This window comes from Alligator sinensis, unplaced genomic scaffold, assembly GCF_000455745.1.
Source record: "Alligator sinensis unplaced genomic scaffold, ASM45574v1 scaffold886_1, whole genome shotgun sequence".
NCBI classification, from domain to species: domain Eukaryota; kingdom Metazoa; phylum Chordata; order Crocodylia; family Alligatoridae; genus Alligator; species Alligator sinensis.
Genome location: NW_005842040.1, coordinates 1,042,525 through 1,050,569, shown reverse-complemented (window position 1 = coordinate 1,050,569; position 8,045 = coordinate 1,042,525). Strand labels below are relative to the sequence as shown.

The following is an 8,045-nucleotide window of genomic DNA, read 5'->3' as shown; positions in this document are numbered from 1 at the left end:
CTGCAGTCTTTCCCTCCCTGCTAACGTGCCCACCTCACCCCAAATTTTGTTATCATCAGCAAATTTGAACAGGTTGCTTTTCACCCCGTCATCCAAATCGCTGATAAAGAAATTGAACAGTGCGGGCCCAAGGACCGAGCCCTGGGGGACTCCACTGCCCACTTCCCCCCAGGTCGAATATGACCCGTCCACCACCACCCTCTGAGTGTGACCCTTCAGCCAATTAGCAATCCATCTGACTGTGTAGGCATCAATGCCACAGTCGCCTAGTTTTTTAATGAGGATGGGGTGGTCGACAGTGTCAAAGGCCTGAAGTCCAGAAAGACTACATCCATGGCAACACCTGCATCCAATGCTTTTGTGACCTGATCGTAAAAGGCAATCAGGTTGGTCTGACATGACCTGCCCCTAATGAAACCGTGCTGGTTGCCCTTGAGTATCATCCCCGATGCCGGCCCATCACAGATGTGCTCCTTGATGATCTTCTCAAAGAGTTTCCCCAGGATTGAGGTAAGACTGATGGGCCTATAGTTGCCCGCGTCCTCCCTCCTCCCTTTCTTAAAGATGGGGACCACATTGGCTATCCTCCAATCATCTGGCACCTGGCCTGAGCACCACGAGCACTCGTAAAGCCGTGCCAAGGGCCCAGCAATAACCCCTGCTAGCTCCCTCAACACCCTGGGGTGGAGAGCATCTGGACCTGCTGATTTGAACACGTCCAGCCCCTCCAGAAGCACTCTAACCCGGTCCTCCTCAACCTTAGGTCTTGAGGCGTTCCCCTCGAGTTTGTCGTGAACCCTTGTTGTGAATCACTGGTCTAGGGACATCTTGAGGCGTTCCCCTCAAGTTCATCGTGAACCCTTGTTGTGAATCACTGGTCAAGGGACATCATCCTGTCTCTGGCTCATGATAGCCTCTCTGCTCTGAGTAGCAAGCAAGAGGGGTGACCATGTGCAGTGATACAGACCCTTTGGCATGGGACTGGGATTCACCAAACTCATTTTATATAGGCCCCTACGCAGCAACAGCTTCATAGCCCCTGGAAATCAAAGATTTCATATCCTCCTAGAACCATGTTGCTGTCCATTTACCACCAGCTGCTTTTATTACTTACCCCTTATGCTTAGACCAAGGATACAATTATATTCTAGAGAAGGTGAAATGAAACGGTCAAGCGACTGCTTGCTTGCTTGATTTTGAAGGAATTGGTGAAGCTGATGTCCTGAGATACAAAGAATTAATATTGATGCTTGGATGGTGCTGTTAGTTGCAAGACTGCTGGGTGCTCCTGTGACACAGGTGAATATTAATTTCATTTTTTACAGATGTGGAAAATGAAGCACACCGAGGGGAAGTGACTCGTCCAACTACTCACAAGCAAATCAGTAACCGAGCTCAGGAGGGAACCCCAGAGTTCTGGCTCCCAGCCCTGCGCTCAGACTGTCTCTTGATTACAAAAACACCTGATCTCAGAAGTCTGTCAGGGTTGTTTCCCCCCACACCTATTTTTTAATGTAAATCTGTTGTTCTGCGTGCCCGAATCACTGTTGTTTGGTGGATTAGACCTCTTCCACTCCTGCTCTGCATCCTACAGCATACGGTTCTATCCATGATGATCTGTCCTCATCAGAGCTGAGGGTCCTGATGACTGTAGGTTTGTTTCAGATCAGGATTGTGGTCCAGAGCCTTTCAGGGCTAAGTATTCTCGATTCCCATTGGCTTCAGTTGCCACAGGGATGCTCAGTCTCCACCTCAATTCTGTTGTTGCCGTTGTGATTTTTTTATTTGTATTTATTGTGTTTTCTTTCCTTTCAAGAAGAGAGAAACCACTGCTAGAAATGAGGCAAAAAGCCTACACTTACATACACCCCATCCCCCACAGCTAAGAGGCTGGAGCAATTGTTTAGGCTCGCCCTGTAGCCTGTTGCCCTCTTTATGCGTGTACCATCTTGTGGGATTAGACTGGCTAGGGAAGCTGCAGATGTGTATTAATGAGCAAGCTCTTGATCAGGAGCACACGCTCCAGTGCTTGCCAGTTTGGTGCAGGGGCTTGTCAGAAAGCCTTGATTCATCTAGATGGTGATCCTGTTGGGTAGGATCAGGCCCTGCTCCAGAGTGTGCCTGTGGCTAAAACCCCTATCTGATGATTCAGAGTAAGGTGACTGCTTCATAGCATGGCTTACTTATATCATGGCCAAGCCTTGAGACCCAGCTGAGATCTAGCCTTCATTGCACATGTTGATATCATGAAGGACAGTCCTTTCCTCAGCTGTCTTGTAAACAAAGGAAATTAATATTCCCATTTTGCAGACCGAAAACTGAGGTGTGGAGATTTTCCAGCAAAGGGAGACAGGACTCCATATCCTGGTGCCATGCCTTAATTGTAAAGCCACCTCTCTCCACTCCTTCCTGACTTTTAATGTCATCAGCTTTAGTCCCTGAAGCCTGAGAGTTGCTTACCTGAATAGGCAGTTATGGATCTCAGTTGAGGGATGTGATCAAAGTATCCAAAGAACATCCGGCTTGTTGTCAGCCAAAGCAGTATAGGCCTCTGAATCATGTTGGCATTTACTCACAGTTATTAATGCAGTATTTATAGTGGGGTATAGCTTGCACTTCAAATATACCTAGCAACGTATGGTCCCAGACTTGAAGAGATCCCAGCATAACTGAGAGGAACCCAGAAGAGACTGAAGGCTGCCACAACTGACAGCACAGAGATATGGGAGCAGGGTGGTGTTAGCTTAGTCTTAGTGTCTGAGTGACATGGGATAGGCTTATCGACCTACATGGCTTTTTGCTTCCTGTAGTCTTGGAGGAAGCTCTGGAGGTAGTTTGAGGATACATCAAGATTCAGTGGCAATGGCATGGAGCAGGCCGACCTCTCTCTAATGTATTTTAACAATCCTCACAGCAGCAGGACATTGGCTGCCATAGTCCCTTTGCTTTAACTGTAGCAGGTAAGGGTGTTATGCTTTGTGGTTGTGTCAGGGTTGACCATATAGATTTACGAATAGGTTGGACAACGTGTTTGGATAGGGATGATCCTGCCTGTGGCAGGAAAGTTGCACTAGATCACCTCTGGAGGTTCCTTCCAGCCCTACTCCTCTATGATTCTGTGATCCTTCATCCCCCACTGTCCATAGGGCTGCTCTGAAGTGATTCAGTGTGCCCAAACTTGATATGAATAGGCATTAAGGCATTCAGCACTTTGCAGGATGTGACCCTTAAGCCCTAATTCTGAGCTGTGCTTTTTATGAGGCATAATCCAGTGGTGGGGAAAGGTAATTCTGAGTTACCTTTGTACCGCACAAAATCTGAGCTGGGCCAGGGGCTGCTCTAATACAGCCCCATGTTGGCCATGTTACCAGGCAAGAATAGCTGGAACACATGGCATTTGGGCAAACCTCCTTTTTCACTGTGCCTTCTGACTGGACCCAGCCATTTTCCTGGCATGCCCCTCTACCAGTGCTGCAAAGCACTATCCTGGAGCTCCAGGGCTACCCACACAACCCCGCTGCACAGCAGAGCTGTTCCTTGGGGCCAGTTTAACTGGCTTTGCAACCCATGCATGCCCGCTGAGCTGGTGCACAGGTGACACAGCAGGCTTCAGAATCAAAGTCAATTATTTTATTACCTGGACTCGCCCTGCTGGCTGTGAGATTGCCACCAGGAAATGGCTGCCTCCTTTTCTAATGTGGCAGCCAATACTTTCCAACACCAAGCTCCGGCTCCTTGAAGCAGAAGCTTGGTGTTGGAAGGTGGAGGAATAACAAAGCTGATTGATTTCAGAAACACATTCATCCTGATTTGACTTGTCTCTGGCAACCTTCTCTACTCTAGGTCTGCAACCAAGGCAGTGTAGATGCAGTGTCTACCACAAGCAGTGTAGATGCAGTGTCACTGCTTTTAGATCAGGGGTGGCCAATGTGTGGCTTGAGTGCCATGAGAGGCATGGGCAGCCTCTGTGTAGCATGTGGTAGATGAGGGAGGGAGCAGGGAGCATAGGGGTAGATAGGGCAGGGAGAAGAAAGCGAAGTAGCAGATTGGGCAGGGAGCACAGGGCAGAAAGCAGAGCAGCAGATCAGGCAGGGGAAGGGGATTAGAATAGCCCTGCACCCTTCCAGAGTGCCAGTTTTGTGCCATGCCTGCCCAAAAGGTTGGCTCCCACTATTCTGGATAAATCCTTTGAGACCCAGATCCTCTTGGGTCCAAGACCTGGTGGGTGGCACCATTTGGAAGGAGAGCTGCAATAGGAAACCCTGCAGTCTGGGTGCTGCAGTTCTCCCTAGCTCCTGAGCATTTTGTTTGGGCTCCAGATACAATTTGCTAGAAGTGGTTCAAGTCAAGACACCCCTGTTTGGAGCTGGTAACAGGTCTTGGTGCACTGGTCAGTACAAGATAGGCCTGGTTCCCTGCATCTAAGGACTGCATTTTCCTTGCATGACTCAGGTGGTAAAGCCAGCTACATTTATGATGGGATCCCAACTGAAGAGGCTTAGGAGGTTCTGTGGCACTTGGGAGGTGGTGGTGGTTTGTACTGAGGGTTGATAGTTTGTACTGGTGGAGAAGGGGAGTGGGGTTGCAGATTTAGTCTAGAGTGGAGTGTCCACTGAGAGGTAGTAAACAGGACATGGAAGAAAAGGTTGGGGGTAGGGACTGAGGAAAATGTAGTGAGTACCAAAACTTCCATTTAGAAAGGGGGAGGAGCAGGCCTGGCAGGGGGGGGAATGCATGGGCACTCAGGTAACAGATAGGTTATGGGGGGCTGAGGTGGGACAGGGAGAAGCACAGAGATTTAAAACATGCAGGAAAAGTCACGGGCGGGAAAGGAAAGCAGGGGAGAACCCTTACAGACACCCCCACGGTTCATTAGTGTTCTCCCACCCCAGCCTGGAGCATGGTGTTGAACTGTGTTTTGACCTACCTTGAACCACAGCATAAAAATCACGCCCATTAGCTGCTCGCCGCTAAGATCACCTCTGGCTTATTAGATTGGCAGACTGGTGCTGGAGTGAAGGGGACTGTCTACGTGTGTGGTGGCTGTTCCCAGAAGGGTTGCGGGTTCAGACTCTTGGGCAGTCATTCTATCTGCCAAGGGGCTCGCGGGTTGGCACTTGCATTAAAAGGATTAGTGATTTGGGGGCTCAGCAAACAGCTCCAGTTACAGAGACAATACATACTGGCTCAGAGGGAGAAGAGGGTGTTTTGCACTGCCCCCTCCCTTCTTGGGCCAATTCAGGAGCAATGCTGCTAAGATCCTCATCTTTGACTTGAAGGATGGAGGTTCAGGGGAAGGAAGAAAGCAGTGTCTGGCTTCCGGGCTTGATGCTGCAAGATGTAGAGCAGTTCCTGAAAGAGGGTTGAGCATCTGCAGCTCAGTTTAGCAGGATCAGGCCCTCATATAAGTGTTGTTAGTTGTTTAACACTTTCCATTTCTGTTCCTATCAGGGAGGCTGCCCAGCCCTGCTCAAGTCAGCTGGAAAACACCTGGCACAGAACCCATCTTCCAGGCTTGATCCTATACTTCAGTTGTATCTGATGCCCTCAGCCTGCATGGAGCCTCACCTGCTTATGTAAGCATCACTGCAGGATTGAGCCTTAAAATCTTCCCGCCATTAATCCTACCTATACAGGTTTGCTTTGTGTGAAATAATGGGTGGTTGAGCACTGCAGTTAGAGCATCTTGCAGTGGCACATATTGTACAAGGTGTGCAACAATTTTGCATAATACCCCCCCCCCAAGAATTGAGTCATTACAATGCACTTGGCAAATGCAAACTACTGAAATGGAACAATAACCAGGCGATGGAGGAAAAGAGCTCAACAGGAGATCTGTTTGTTATAACCGTGCATTCGATTTATTTTCTAGGCTCTTCAGCCACGATGCTTGCCGACTGTGTTGTTCCACTAAACAGATTCCAGAGTGACAACCATTTTCCTCAAGCTTTTGATCACTTCCTTTGGGTTTGGTTTTTATTTTGTTGTGATCCTTTAACCATTGATGGCAGTTATTGTACCTTAAGGTTTTGGGGTGTTTTTGCAGTGGGAAAGCACTTTGCAAGCAAGAGTCTGGTTCTCACATACAAACCAAACCTTTTTTGGAGACTTCTGGAAGCTGAGACAAGCCACAGCTGCAGAACAACATAATTGTTAATGAGCTAAGAAGGGTAAACTACTAAAAGGAACAGATCCGTGAAGGAGGAGCAAAATTTGCTGGAGTCACAAGCAGATTTTGTATGGTAGGGACTGGCAACTTTTTACAAGCCCCAGGATGGAACAATCTGGTTCTGGTCAAATGCAGGCTGAGTGGCTTTGGCAACTGTCAACAGCAGAGGGCTTCCCCAGCTCCCACTGGAGCCAGGCAGCTGGAAGCTTCTGCTTCTTCTCCCAACCCCTCACTCCTTGGCCATGGGGCAAGCAGTTTCCAGCTGGTGGGGATCTATGCCAGGGCCAGGCACCTGCAAACTGCATCCATGCTGCTGCCACTTCTCCCTGCTCCCTCTCCCCATTCCATCCCCTGGCTGCAGCATGGCCACAGCTGGAAGCTGTCCAGCCCCAATGCAACTCCCCACCTGCTAGAAACTGCACTTATGCCACAACTGGAGGGGGTAGAAGTGGCAGCAGTGCAGAGGCTGCCTGGCCCTGGCACAGTTCCCCATGGGTTGGAAGCTGTGCCTGGACCCTAACCAGGGCATTGTGGGGGGATGCTGAGAGAAGCAGTGGCAGTATGGAAGCAGCTCCCAGCTTCTCGGCTCTGGCACAAATGCAGGGGAAGCCCCTGCTGCTGGCACATCCCCGAAGCCACCCAGCCCATGTTGGACTGGGGCTGAGAGGTTGGGGAGAAGTGGCAGAGGTGCAGGCACAGCTAGAAGCTTTCCCAGTCTTGGTACAGCTCCTTCCTGCCTGGCCCTAGTATAGGTGTATGGTCACGGACACAGGGCAAAGCCCTCCAACTCAGCAGGCCACATCCAGCGACTTCTTGGGCTGGATCAGGCCACATGTTGTTAACCCCTGTGCTATGGTGTATTTCAGGACCTACGGCAGCTAGGAGCACAAAGTATTAATAAGATCAGGAAGTCTGTATTTCAGACCTGACGTAGTGGAGAGTTGGTTTACTGCGCATAGGCAGGTAATGTGCAAGCTTTTGCCCTGCCCAGCTCTTACATTGTACCTCCATCTGACCTGACAATTCCCTCTTGTGTTATAGGCCTGGGCCTCTCTGCAGCAGAGGATGCTAATCGGACTGAAATGTGGGGGATTTTTCTGGCACGCGGTATTCTAGGAATGAGCCAGCCTGCCCCTTTCCTCTGAACGTGACCTAATGCCAGTTCTAGATGCAAAACACATGTCTGCAGAAGGGTCTGGCCAGTGCATTAGCCAGTGGCATGTTTTTGCCCCTCTGTTCTCCTGTATCATATAGGAGATCACCCATTTCTCTTCTCTAGTGATATGTATTTTGAATGTGTGGGGGAGAGGGTACCTCACTCTCCTTAAAAGTCCTAAATAAGACTGTTATCTGTTTCTCTTTATTGCAACTTGCATAGGTCTGGAAAGCTGTGGTTCTTTGTGACACCTGACTGGCAAAAGCTCTGATCTTGGATATATGGGATTCCTTGTCTAGCAGAGCGATGTTTAAGGGTAAAGGTACTGCAAGATGGTAACACCTTATGCCCAGCTTATACGAGATGGACCTTAAAACATCCCATGTGGAACAGGCTTTGCCTTGGGTGTCTGTGCCAAAGCACCCCCTCCTCTCCTGCTCTTGAGTCACGTGCCAGTTGGCTTCTGCCCAGAGGCAGTGGTGTTTTGCTGGCTCTGTGCAGAGACAGGCTGCAAAGTGCTTTGGGATCCCTTTAGCATGAAAGTCGCAAAAGGAATGTAAAGTGCTGTTGTTAGTGATGAGGGGCCTGGTGCTCTGAGGGCTGTAGGCTGAGGGCAAGCTTACTTGGGCCCAATAAGGAACTTGTTAGAAGGAGCCTTGGGCAAACAGCTCTTCAGCAAGGTGGCAGGGAGCTCCCTGTTGGGCTAGGCCAGGCCCAAAG

At 49.7% G+C, this 8,045-nt stretch overlaps 1 long non-coding RNA gene across 6 annotated transcripts in view; it reads left to right on the top strand.

The window, feature by feature from the left end:
• The window catches only part of LOC106722140, a 30,977-nt gene extending 23,471 nt beyond the window's left edge, over positions 1–7,506 (top strand). For 5 of the 6 annotated variants that reach the window (XR_003093791.1, XR_003093793.1, XR_003093792.1 and 2 more), the window contains exons 2-3: positions 5,452–5,576; positions 5,873–7,506. This is a non-coding gene — a long non-coding RNA (uncharacterized LOC106722140). Of the gene's footprint in view, positions 1–1,325; positions 1,655–5,451; positions 5,577–5,872 lie in introns of all 6 variants that reach the window. The other variant, XR_003093790.1, reaches the window with a different exon arrangement.
• The last annotated feature ends 539 nt before the right edge of the window (positions 7,507–8,045 follow it).